Here is a 12,573-nt window from a genome sequence, read left to right as displayed (position 1 = left end):
ACTTTCATTTGATTCAAAAAGCTCTGTTTGAATGTGTTTAACTTTCGTTTGATTCAAGAAGCTTTGTTTGAATGTGTTTGAGTTTATTTCGATTTAAAAACATATATTTGAATGTGTTTGACTCTCATTTGATTCAAAAAGCTTTGTTTGAATGTGTTTGACATTCATTAGATTCAAAAAGCTTTGTTTGAATGTATTTGACTTTCATTTGATTCAAAAAGCTTCGATTGAATGTGTTTGATTGTATTTCGATCCAAAAAGATTTGTTTGAATGTGTTTGAGTTTCATTTGATTCAAAACGCTTTGTTTGAACGAGTTTGACATTCATTTGATTCAAAAAGCTATGTTTGAATGTGTTTGACTTTCATTTGATTTTTAAAGATTTGTTTTAATGTGTTTGACTTTTATTTGATTCAAAAAGCTTATTTGAATGTGTTTGACACTCTTTTTATTCAAAAAGTTTTGTTTAAATATGTTTGACTGTATTTCGATCCAAAAAGATATGTTTGAATTTGTTTGACTTTCATTAGATTCATAAAGCATTGTTTGAACGTGTTTGACTTTCATTTGATTCAAAAAGCTTTGTTTGAATGTGTTTGACTTTCATTACATTCAAAAAGCTTTGTTTGAATGTGTTTAACTTTCATTTGATTTTGAAAGATTTGTTTTAATGTGTTTGACTTTCATTTGATTCAAAAACTTGTTTGAATGTGTTTAACTTTCTTTTGATTCAAAAAGCTTAATTTGATTTTGTTTTACTTTATTTCGATTCAAAAAGAATTGTTTGAATGTGTTTAACTTTCATTAGATTCAAAAATCTTTGTTTGAATGTATTTGACATTCATTTGATTCAAAAAGCTTTGTTTTAATGTTTTTGACTTTCATTTGATTCAAAAACTTTTGTTTGAATGTGTTTGACTTTCTTTTGATTCAAAAAGTTTTGTATGAATGTGATTGACAGTATTTGGATCCACTAAGATCTGTTTGAATGTGTTTGACTTTTATTTGATTCATAAAGCTTTGTTTGATTATGTTTGACTTTCATTTGATTCAAAAAACTCTGTTTGAATGTGTTTAACTTTCGTTTGATTCAAGAAGCTTTGTTTGAATGTGTTTGAGTTTATTTCGATTTAAAAACATATATTTGAATGTGTTTCACTCTCATTTGATTCAAAAAGCTTTGTTTGAATGAGTTTGACATTCAATAGATTCAAAAAGCTTTGTTTGAATGTATTTTACTTTCATTAGATTCAAAAAGCTTTGTTTGAATGCGTTTGACTTTCATTTGATTCAAAAACTTTTGTTTGAATGTGTTTGACTTTCATTTGATTCAAAGAGCTTTGTTTGAACGAGTTTGACATTCATTTGATTCAAAAATCTTTGTTTGAATGTGTTAGACTTTCATTTGATTCAAAAAGCTATCTTTGAATGTGTTTAAATTTCATTTGATTTTTAAAGATTTGTTTTAATGTGTTTGACTTTAATTTGATTCAAAAAGCTTATTTGAATGTGTTTGACACTCTTTTGATTCAAAAAGCTTTGTTTGAATTTGTTTTACTTTATTTCGATTCAAAAAGAATGGTTTAAATGTGTTTGACTTTCATTAGATTCAAAAGGCTTTGTTTGAATGTATTTGAATTTCATTCGATCCAAAAAGAATTGTTTGAATGTGTTTAACTTTCATTAGATTCAAAAAGCTTTGTTGGAATGTATTTGACTTTCATTTAATTCAAAAAGCTTTGTTTGAATGTGTTTGAATTTCATTTGATTTAAAAACTTTTATTTGAATGTGTTTGACTTTCTTTTGATTCAAAAAATTTTGTTTGAACGTGTTTGACTGTATTTGGATCCGCTAAGATTTGTTTGAATGTGTTTAAGTTTCATTTGATTCAAAAAGCTTTGTTTGAACGTGTTTGACTTTCATTTGATTCAAAAAAATCTGTTTGAATGTGTTTAACTTTCGTTTGATTCAAGAAGCTTTGTTTGAATGTGTTTGAGTTTATTTCGATTCAAAAACATATATTTGAATGTGTTTGACTCTCATTTGATTCAAAAAGCTTTGTTTGAATGTGTTTGACATTCATTAGATTCAAAAAGCTTTGTTTGAATGTATTTGACTTTCATTTGATTCAAAAAGCATTGTTTGAATGCGTTTGACTTTTATATGATTCAAAAACTTTTGTTTGAATGTGTTTGACTTTCATTTGATTCAAAGAGCTTTGTTTGAACGAGTTTGACATTCATTTGATTCAAAAATCTTTGTTTGAATGTGTTTGACTTTCATTTGATTCAAAAAGCTATGTTTGAATGTGTTTAAATTTCATTTGATTTTTAAAGATTTGTTTTAATGTGTTTGACTTTAATTTGATTCAAAAGGCTTATTTGAATGTGTTTGACACTCTTTTGATTCAAAAAGCTTTGTTTGAATTTGTTTTACTTTATTTCGATTCAAAAAGAATGGTTTAAATGTGTTTGACTTTCATTAGATTCAAAAGGCTTTGTTTGAATGTATTTGACTTTCATTTGATCCAAAAAGAATTGTTTGAATGTGTTTGACTTTCATTAGATTCAAAAAGCTTTGTTGGAATGTATTTGACTTTCATTTAATTCAAAAAGCTTTGTTTGAATGTGTTTGAATTTCATTTGATTTAAAAACTTTTATTTGAATGTGTTTGACTTTCTTTTGATTCAAAAAATTTTGTTTGAACGTGTTTGACTGTATTTGGATCCACTAAGATTTGTTTGAATGTGTTTGACTTTTATTTGATTCATAAAGCTTTGTTTGAACGTGTTTGACTTTCATTTGATTCAAAAAGCTCTGTTTGAATGTGTTTAACTTTCGTTTGATTCAAGAAGCTTTGTTTGAATGTGTTTGAGTTTATTTCGATTCAAAAACATATATTTGAATGTGTTTGACTCTCATTTGATTCAAAAAGCTTTGTTTGAATGTGTTTGACATTCATTAGATTCAAAAAGCTTTGTTTGAATGTATTTGACTTTCATTTGATTCAAAAAGCTTTGTTTGAATGCGTTTGACTTTTATATGATTCAAAAACTTTTGTTTGAATGTGTTTGACTTTCATTTGATTCAAAGAGCTTTGTTTGAACGAGTTTGACATTCATTTGATTCAAAAATCTTTGTTTGAATGTGTTTGACTTTCATTTGATTCAAAAAGCTATGTTTGAATGTGTTTGAATTTCATTTGATTTAAAAACTTTTATTTGAATGTGTTTGACTTTCTTTTGATTCAAAAAATTTTGTTTGAACGTGTTTGACTGTATTTGGATCCACTAAGATTTGTTTGAATGTGTTTGACTTTTATTTGATTCATAAAGCTTTGTTTGAACATGTTTGACTTTCATTTGATTCAAAAAGCTCTGTTTGAATGTGTTTAACTTTCGTTTGATTCAAGAAGCTTTGTTTGAATGTGTTTGAGTTTATTTCGATTCAAAAACATATATTTGAATGTGTTTGACTCTCATTTGATTCAAAAAGCTTTGTTTGAATGTGTTTGACATTCATTAGATTCTAAAAGCTTTGTTTGAATGTATTTGACTTTCATTGATTCAAACAACTTTGTTTGAATGTGTTTGACTGTATTTCGATCCAAAATGATTTGTTTGAATGTGTTTGAGTTTCATTTGATTCAAAAAGCTTTGTTTGAACGAGTTTGACATTCATTTGATTCAAAAATCTTTATTTGAATGTGTTTGACTTTCATTTGATTCAAAAAGCTATGTTTGAATGTGTTCGAATTTCATTTGATTTAAAAACTTTTATTTGAATGTTTTTGACTTTCTTTTTATTCAAAAAGTTTTGTTTAAATATGTTTGACTGTATTTCGATCCAAAAAGATTTGTTTGAATGTGTTTGACTTTCATTAGATTCATAATGCATTGTGACTTTCATTTAATTCAAAAAGATTGTTTGAATGTGTTTAAATTTCTTTTGATTCAAAAAGCTTAATTTGAATTTGTTTTACTTTATTTCGAGTCAAAAAGAATTGTTTGAATGTGTTTAACTTTCATCAGATTCAAAAAGCTTTGTTTGAATGTATTTGACTTTCATTTGATTCAAAAATCTTTGTTTGAATGTGTTTGACTTTCATTTGATTCAAAAACTTTTGTTTAAATGTGTTTGACTTTCTTTTGATTCAAAAAGTTTTGTTTGAATGTGTTTGACTTTCATTAGATTCAAAAAGGTTTGTTGCAATGTATTTGACTTTCATTTAATTCAAAAAGCTTTGTTTGAATGTTTTTGAATTTCATTTGATTTAAAAACTTTTATTTGAATGTGTTTGACTTTCTTTTGATTCAAAAAATTTTGTTTGAACGTGTTTGACTGTATTTGGATCCACTAAGATTTTTTTGAATGTGTTTGACTTTTATTTGATTCATAAAGCTTTGTTTGAACGTGTTTGACTTTCATTTGATTCAAAAAGCTCTGTTTGAAAGTGTTTAACTTTCGTTTGATTCAAGAAGCTTTGTTTGAATGTGTTTGAGTTTATTTCGATTCAAAAACATATATTTGAATGAATTTGACTTTCATTTGATTCAAAAAGCTTTGTTTGAATGTGTTTGACATTCATTAGATTCTAAAAGCTTTGTTTGAATGTATTTGACTTTCATTGATTCAAACAACTTTGTTTGAATGTGTTTGACTGTATTTCGATCCGAACTGATTTGTTTGAATGTGTTTGAGTTTCATTTGATTCAAAAAGCTTTGTTTGAACGAGTCTGACATTCATTTGAGTCAAAAAGCTATGTTTGAATGTGTTTGACTTTCATTTGATTTTTAAAGATTTGTTTTAATGTGTTTGACTTTTATTTGATTCAAAAAGCTTATTTGAATGTGTTTGACACTCTTTTTATTCAAAAAGTTTTGTTTAAATATGTTTGACTGTATTTCCATCCAAAAAGATTTGTTTGAATTTGTTTGACTTTCATTAGATTCATAAAGCATTGTTTGAACGTGTTTGACTTTCATTTGATTCAAAAAGCTTTGTTTGAATGTGTTTGACTGTATTTCGATCCAAAAAGATTTGTTTGAATGTGTTTGAGTTTCATTTGATTCAAAAAGCTTTGTTTGAACGAGTTTGACATTCATTTGATTCAAAAATCTTTATTTGAATGTGTTTGACTTTCATTTGATTCAAAAAGCTATGTTTGAATGTGTTCGAATTTCATTTGATTTAAAAACTTTTATTTGAATGTTTTTGACTTTCTTTTTATTCAAAAAGTTTTGTTTAAATATGTTTGACTGTATTTCGATCCAAAAAGATTTGTTTGAATGTGTTTGACTTTCATTAGATTCATAATGCATTGTGACTTTCATTTAATTCAAAAAGATTGTTTGAATGTGTTTAAATTTCTTTTGATTCAAAAAGCTTAATTTGAATTTGTTTTACTTTATTTCGAGTCAAAAAGAATTGTTTGAATGTGTTTAACTTTCATCAGATTCAAAAAGCTTTGTTTGAATGTATTTGACTTTCATTTGATTCAAAAAGCTTTGTTTGAATGTGTTTCACTTTCATTTGATTCAAAAACTTTTGTTTAAATGTGTTTGACTTTCTTTTGATTCAAAAAGTTTTGTTTGAATGTGTTTGACTTTCATTAGATTCAAAAAGGTTTGTTGCAATGTATTTGACTTTCATTTAATTCAAAAAGCTTTGTTTGAATGTGTTTGAATTTCATTTGATTTAAAAACTTTTATTTGAATGTGTTTGACTTTCTTTTGATTCAAAAAATTTTGTTTGAACGTGTTTGACTGTATTTGGATCCACTAAGATTTTTTTGAATGTGTTTGACTTTTATTTGATTCATAAAGCTTTGTTTGAACGTGTTTGACTTTCATTTGATTCAAAAAGCTCTGTTTGAAAGTGTTTAACTTTCGTTTGATTCAAGAAGCTTTGTTTGAATGTGTTTGAGTTTATTTCGATTCAAAAACATATATTTGAATGAATTTGACTTTCATTTGATTCAAAAAGCTTTGTTTGAATGTGTTTGACATTCATTAGATTCTAAAAGCTTTGTTTGAATGTATTTGACTTTCATTGATTCAAACAACTTTGTTTGAATGTGTTTGACTGTATTTCGATCCAAAATGATTTGTTTGAATGTGTTTGAGTTTCATTTGATTCAAAAAGCTTTGTTTGAACGAGTCTGACATTCATTTGAGTCAAAAAGCTATGTTTGAATGTGTTTGACTTTCATTTGATTTTTAAAGATTTGTTTTAATGTGTTTGACTTTTATTTGATTCAAAAAGCTTATTTGAATGTGTTTGACACTCTTTTTATTCAAAAAGTTTTGTTTAAATATGTTTGACTGTATTTCCATCCAAAAAGATTTGTTTGAATTTGTTTGACTTTCATTAGATTCATAAAGCATTGTTTGAACGTGTTTGACTTTCATTTGATTCAAAAAGCTTTGTTTGAATGTGTTTGACTTTCATTACATTCAAAAAGCTTTGTTTGAATGTGTTTAACTTTCATTTGATTTTGAAAGATTTGTTTTAATGTGTTTGACTTTCATTTGATTCAAAAACTTGTTTGAACGTGTTTAACTTTCTTTTGATTCAAAAAGCTTAATTTGAATTTGTATTACTTTATTTCGATTCAAAAAGAATTGTTTGAATGTGTTTAACTTTCATTAGATTCAAAAAGCTTTGTTTGAATGTATTTGACTTTCATTTGATTCAAAAAGCTTTGTTTTAATGTTTTAGACTTTCATTTGATTCAAAAACATTTGTTTGAACGTGTTTGACTTTGTTTTGATTCAAAAAGTTTTGTTTGAATGTGATTGACTGTATTTGGATCCACTAAGGTTTGTTTAAATGTGTTTGACTTTTATTTGATTCATAAAGCTTTTTTTGATTATGTTTGACTTTCATTTGATTCAAAAAGCTCTGTTTGAATGTGTTTAACTTTCGTTTGATTCAAGAAGCTTTGTTTGAATGTGTTTGAGTTTATTTCGATTCAAAAACATATATTTGAATGTGTTTGACTCTCATTTGATTCAAAAAGCTTTGTTTGAATGTGTTTGACATTCAATAGATTCAAAAAGCTTTGTTTGAATGTATTTGACTTTCATTTGATTCAAAAAGCTTTGTTTGAATGCGTTTGACTTTTATTTGATTCAAAAACTTTTTGTTTGAATGTGTTTGACTTTCATTTGATTCAAAGAGCTTTGTTTGAACGAGTTCGACATTCATTTGATTCAAAAATCTTTGTTTGAATGTGTTTGACTTTCATTTGATTCAAAAAGCTATGTTTGAATGTGTTTAAATTTCATTTGATTTTTAAAGATATGTTTTAATGTGTTTGACTTTAATTAGATTCAAAAAGCTTATTTGAATGTGTTTGACACTCTTTTGATTCAAAAAGCTTTATTTGAATTTGTTTTACTTTATTTCGATTCAAAAAGAATGGTTTAAATGTGTTTGACTTTCATTAGATTCAAAAGGCTTTGTTTGAATGTATTTGACTTTCATTCGATCCAAAAAGAATTGTTTGAATGTGTTTGACTTTCATTAGATTCAAAAAGCTTTGTTGGAATGTATTTGACTTTCATTTAATTCAAAAAGCTTTGTTTGAATGTGTTTGAATTTCATTTGATTTAAAAACTTGTATTTGAATGTGTTTGACTTTCTTTTGATTCAAAAAATTTTGTTTGAACGTGTTTTACTATATTTGGATCCACTAAGATTTGTTTGAATGAGTTTGACTTTTATTTGATTCATAAAGCTTTGTTTGAACGTGTTTGACTTTCATTTGATTCAAAAAGCTCTGTTTGAAAGTGTTTAACTTTCGTTTTATTTCAAGAAGCTTTGTTTGAATGTGTTTGAGTTTATTTCGATTCAAAAACATATATTTGAATGTGTTTGACTCTCATTTGATTCAAAAAGCTTTGTTTGAATGTGTTTGACATTCATTAGATTCAAAAAGCTTTGTTTGAATTTATTTGACTTTCATTTGATTCAAAAAGCTTTGTTTGAATGTGTTTGACTGTATTTCGATCCAAAAAGATTTGTTTGAATGTGTTTGAGTTTCATTTGATTCAAAAAGCTTTGTTTCAACGAGTCTGACATTCATTTGAGTCAAAAAGCTATGTTTGAATGTGTTTGACTTTCATTTGATTTTTAAAGATTTGTTTTAATGTGTTTGACTTTTATTTGATTCAAAAAGCTTATTTGAATGTGTTTGCCACTCTTTTTATTCAAAAAGTTTTGTTTAAATATGTTTGACTGTATTTCGATCCAAAAAGATTTGTTTGAATTTGTTTGACTTTCATTAGATTCATAAAGCATTGTTTGAACGTGTTTGACTTTCATTTGATTCAAAAAGCTTTGTTTGAATGTGTTTGACTTTCATTACATTCAAAAAGCTTTGTTTGAATGTGTTTAACTTTCATTTGATTTTGAAAGATTTGTTTTAATGTGTTTGACTTTCATTTGATTCAAAAACTTGTTTGAACGTGTTTAACTTTCTTTTGATTCAAAAAGCTTAATTTGAATTTGTATTACTTTATTTCGATTCAAAAAGAATTGTTTGAATGTGTTTAACTTTCATTAGATTCAAAAAGCTTTGTTTGAATGTATTTGACTTTCATTTGATTCAAAAAGCTTTGTTTTAATGTTTTTTACTTTCATTTGATTCAAAAACTTTTGTTTGAATGTGTTTGACTTTCTTTTGATTCAAAAAGTTTTGTTTGAACGTGATTGACTGTATTTGGATCCACTAAGATTTGCTTGAATGTGTTTGAGTTTCATTCGATTCAAAAAGCTTTGTTTGAACGAGTCTGACATTCATTTGAGTCAAAAAGCTATGTTTGAATGTGTTTGACTTTCATTTGATTTTTAAAGATTTGTTTTAATGTGTTTGACTTTTATTTGATTCAAAAAGCTTATTTGAATGTGTTTGACACTCTTTTTATTCAAAAAGTTTTGTTTAAATATGTTTGACTGTATTTCGATCCAAAAAGATTTGTTTGAATTTGTTTGACTTTCATTAGATTCATAAAGCATTGTTTGAACGTGTTTGACTTTCATTTGATTCAAAAAGCTTTGTTTGAATGTGTTTGACTTTCATTACATTAAAAAAGCTTTGTTTGAATGTGTTTAACTTTCATTTGATTTTGAAAGATTTGTTTTAATGTGTATGACTTTCATTTGATTCAAAAACTTGTTTGAACGTGTTTAACTTTCTTTTGATTCAAAAAGCTTAATTTGAATTTGTTTTACTTTATTTCGATTCAAAAAGAATTGTTTGAATGTGTTTAACTTTCATTAGATTCAAAAAGCTTTGTTTGAATGTATTTGACTTTCCTTTGATTCAAAAAGCTTTTTTTAATGTTTTTGACTTTCATTTGATTCAAAAACTTTTGTTTGAATGTGTTTGACTTTCTTTTGATTCAAAAAATTTTGTTTGAATGTGATTGACTGTATTTGGATCCACTAAGATTTGTTTGAATGTGTTTGACTTTTATTTGATTCATAAAGCTTTGTTTGATTATGTTTGACTATCATTTGATTCAAAAAACTCTGTTTCATTGTGTTTAACTTTCGTTTGATTCAAGAAGCTTTGTTTGAATGTGTTTGAGTTTATTTCGATTCAAAAACATATATTTGAATGTGTTTGACTCTCATTTGATTCAAAAAGCTTTGTTTGAATGTGTTTGACATTCAATAGATTCAAAAAGCTTTGTTTGAATGTATTTGACTTTCATTTGATTCAAAAAGCTTTGTTTGAATGCGTTTGACTTTCATTTGATTCAAAAAATTTTGTTTGAATGTGTTTGACTTTCATTTGATTCAAAGAGCTTTGTTTGAACGAGTTTGACATTCATTTCATTCAAAAATCTTTGTTTGAATGTGTTTGACTTTCATTTGATTCAAAAAGCTATGTTTGAATGTGTATAAATTTCATTTGATTTTTAAAGATTTGTTTTAATGTGTTTGACTTTAATTTGATTCAAAAAGCTTATTTGAATGTGTTTGACACTCTTTTGATTCAAAAAGCATTGTTTGAATTTGTTTTACTTTATTTCGATTCAAAAAGAATGGTTTAAATGTGTTTGACTTTCATTAGATTCAAAAGGCTTTGTTTGAATGTATTTGACTTTCATTCGATCCAAAAAGAATTGTTTGAATGTGTTTGACTTTCATTAGATTCAAAAAGCTTTGTTGGAATGTATTTGACTTTCATTTAATTCAAAAAGCTTTGTTTGAATGTGTTTGAATTTCATTTGATTTAAAAACTTTTATTTGAATGTGTTTGACTTTCTTTTTATTCAAAAAGTTTTGTTTAAATATGTTTGACTGTATTTCGATCCAAAAAGATTTGTTTGAATGTGTTTGACTTTCATTAGATTCATAATGCATTGTGACTTTCATTTGATTCAAAAAGCTTGTTTGAATGTGTTTAAAGTTCTTTTGATTCAAAAAGCTTAATTTGATTTTGTTTTACTTTATTTCGATTCAAAAAGCTTTGTTTGAATGTGTTTGACAATCATTAGATTCAAAAAGCGTTGTTTGAATGTATTTGACTTTCATTTGATTCACAAAGCTTTGTTTGAATGTGTTTGACTTTCATTTGATTCAAAAACTTTTATTTGAATGTGTTTGACTTTCTTTTGATTGAAAAAGTTTTGTTTGAATGTGATTGACTGTATTTGGATCCACTAAGATTTGTTTGAATGTGTTTGACTTTTATTTGATTCATAAAGCTTTGTTTGATTATGTTTGACTATCATTTGATTTAAAAAGCTATGTTTGAATGTGTTTAACTTTCGTTTGATTCAAGAAGCTTTGTTTGAATGTGTTTGAGTTTATTTCGATTCAAAAACATATATTTGAATGTGTTTGACTCTCATTTGATTCAAAAAGCTTTGTTTGAATGTGATTGACATTCAATAGATTCAAAAAGCTTTGTTTGAATGTATTTGACTTTCATTTGATTCAAAAAGCTTTGTTTGAATGCGTTTGACTTTTATTTGATTCAAAAACTTTTGTTTGAATGTGTTTGACTTTCATTTGATTCAAAGAGCTTTGTTTGAACGTGTTTGACTTTCATTTGATTCAAAAAGCTTTGTTTGAATGTGTTTGACTTTCATTACATTCAAAAAGCTTTGTTTGAATGTGTTTAACTTTCATTTGATTTTGAAAGATTTGTTTTAATGTGTTTGACTTTCAATTGATTCAAAAACTTGTTTGAACGTGTTTAACTTTCTTTTGATTCAAAAAGCTTAATTTGAATTTGTTTTACTTTATTTCGATTCAAAAAGAATTGTTTGAATGTGTTTAACTTTCATTAGATTCAAAAAGCTTTGTTTGAATGTATTTGACTTTCATTTGATTCAAAAAGCTTTGTTTTAATGTTTTTTACTTTCATTTGATTCAAAAACTTTTGTTTGAATGTGTTTGACTTTCTTTTGATTCAAAAAGTTTTGTTTGAACGTGATTGACTGTATTTGGATCCACTAAGATTTGCTTGAATGTGTTTGAGTTTAATTCGATTCAAAAAGCTTTGTTTGAACGAGTCTGACATTCATTTGAGTCAAAAAGCTATGTTTGAATGTGTTTGACTTTCATTTGATTTTTAAAGATTTGTTTTAATGTGTTTGACTTTTATTTGATTCAAAAAGGTTATTTGAATGTGTTTGACACTCTTTTTATTCAAAAAGTTTTGTTTAAATATGTTAGACTGTATTTCGATCCAAAAAGATTTGTTTGAATTTGTTTGACTTTCATTAGATTCATAAAGCATTGTTTGAACGTGTTTGACTTTCATTTGATTCAAAAAGCTTTGTTTGAATGTGTTTTACTTACATTACATTCAAAAAGCTTTGTTTGAATGTGTTTAACTTTCATTTGATTTTGAAAGATTTCTTTTAATGTGTTTGACTTTCATTTGATTCAAAAACTTGTTTCAATGTGTTTTACTTTCTTTTGATTCAAAAAGCTTAATTTGAATTTGTTTTACTTTATTTCGATTCAAAAAGAATTGTTTGAATGTGTTTAACTTTCATTAGATTCAAAAAGCTTTGTTTGAATGTATTTGACTTTCATTTGATTCAAAAAGCTTTGTTTTAATGTTTTTGACTTTCATTTGATTCAAAAACTTTTGTTTGAATGTGTTTGACTTTCTTTTGATTCAAAAAGTTTTGTTTGAATGTGATTGACTGTATTTGGACCCACTAAGATTTGTTTGAATGTGTTTGACTTTTATTTGATTCATAAAGCTTTGTTTGATTATGTTTGACTATCATTTGATTCAAAAAACTCTGTTTCAATGTGTTTAACTTTCGTTTGATTCAAGAAGCTTTGTTTGAATGTGTTTGAGTTTATTTCGAATCAAAAACATATATTTGAATGTGTTTGACTCTCATTTGATTCAAAAAGCTTTGTTTGAATGTGTTTGACATTCAATAGATTCAAAAAGCTTTGTTTGAATGTATTTGACTTTCATTTGATTCAAAAAGCTTTGTTTGAATGCGTTTGACTTTCATTTGATTCAAAAACTTTTGTTTGAATGTGTTTGACTTTCATTTGATTCAAAGAGCTTTGTTTGAACGAG

Source organism: Chenopodium quinoa, unplaced genomic scaffold, assembly GCF_001683475.1.
Source record: "Chenopodium quinoa cultivar QQ74 unplaced genomic scaffold, ASM168347v1, whole genome shotgun sequence".
Classification (NCBI taxonomy): domain Eukaryota; kingdom Viridiplantae; phylum Streptophyta; class Magnoliopsida; order Caryophyllales; family Amaranthaceae; genus Chenopodium; species Chenopodium quinoa.
This window is presented reverse-complemented; position numbering follows the sequence as displayed.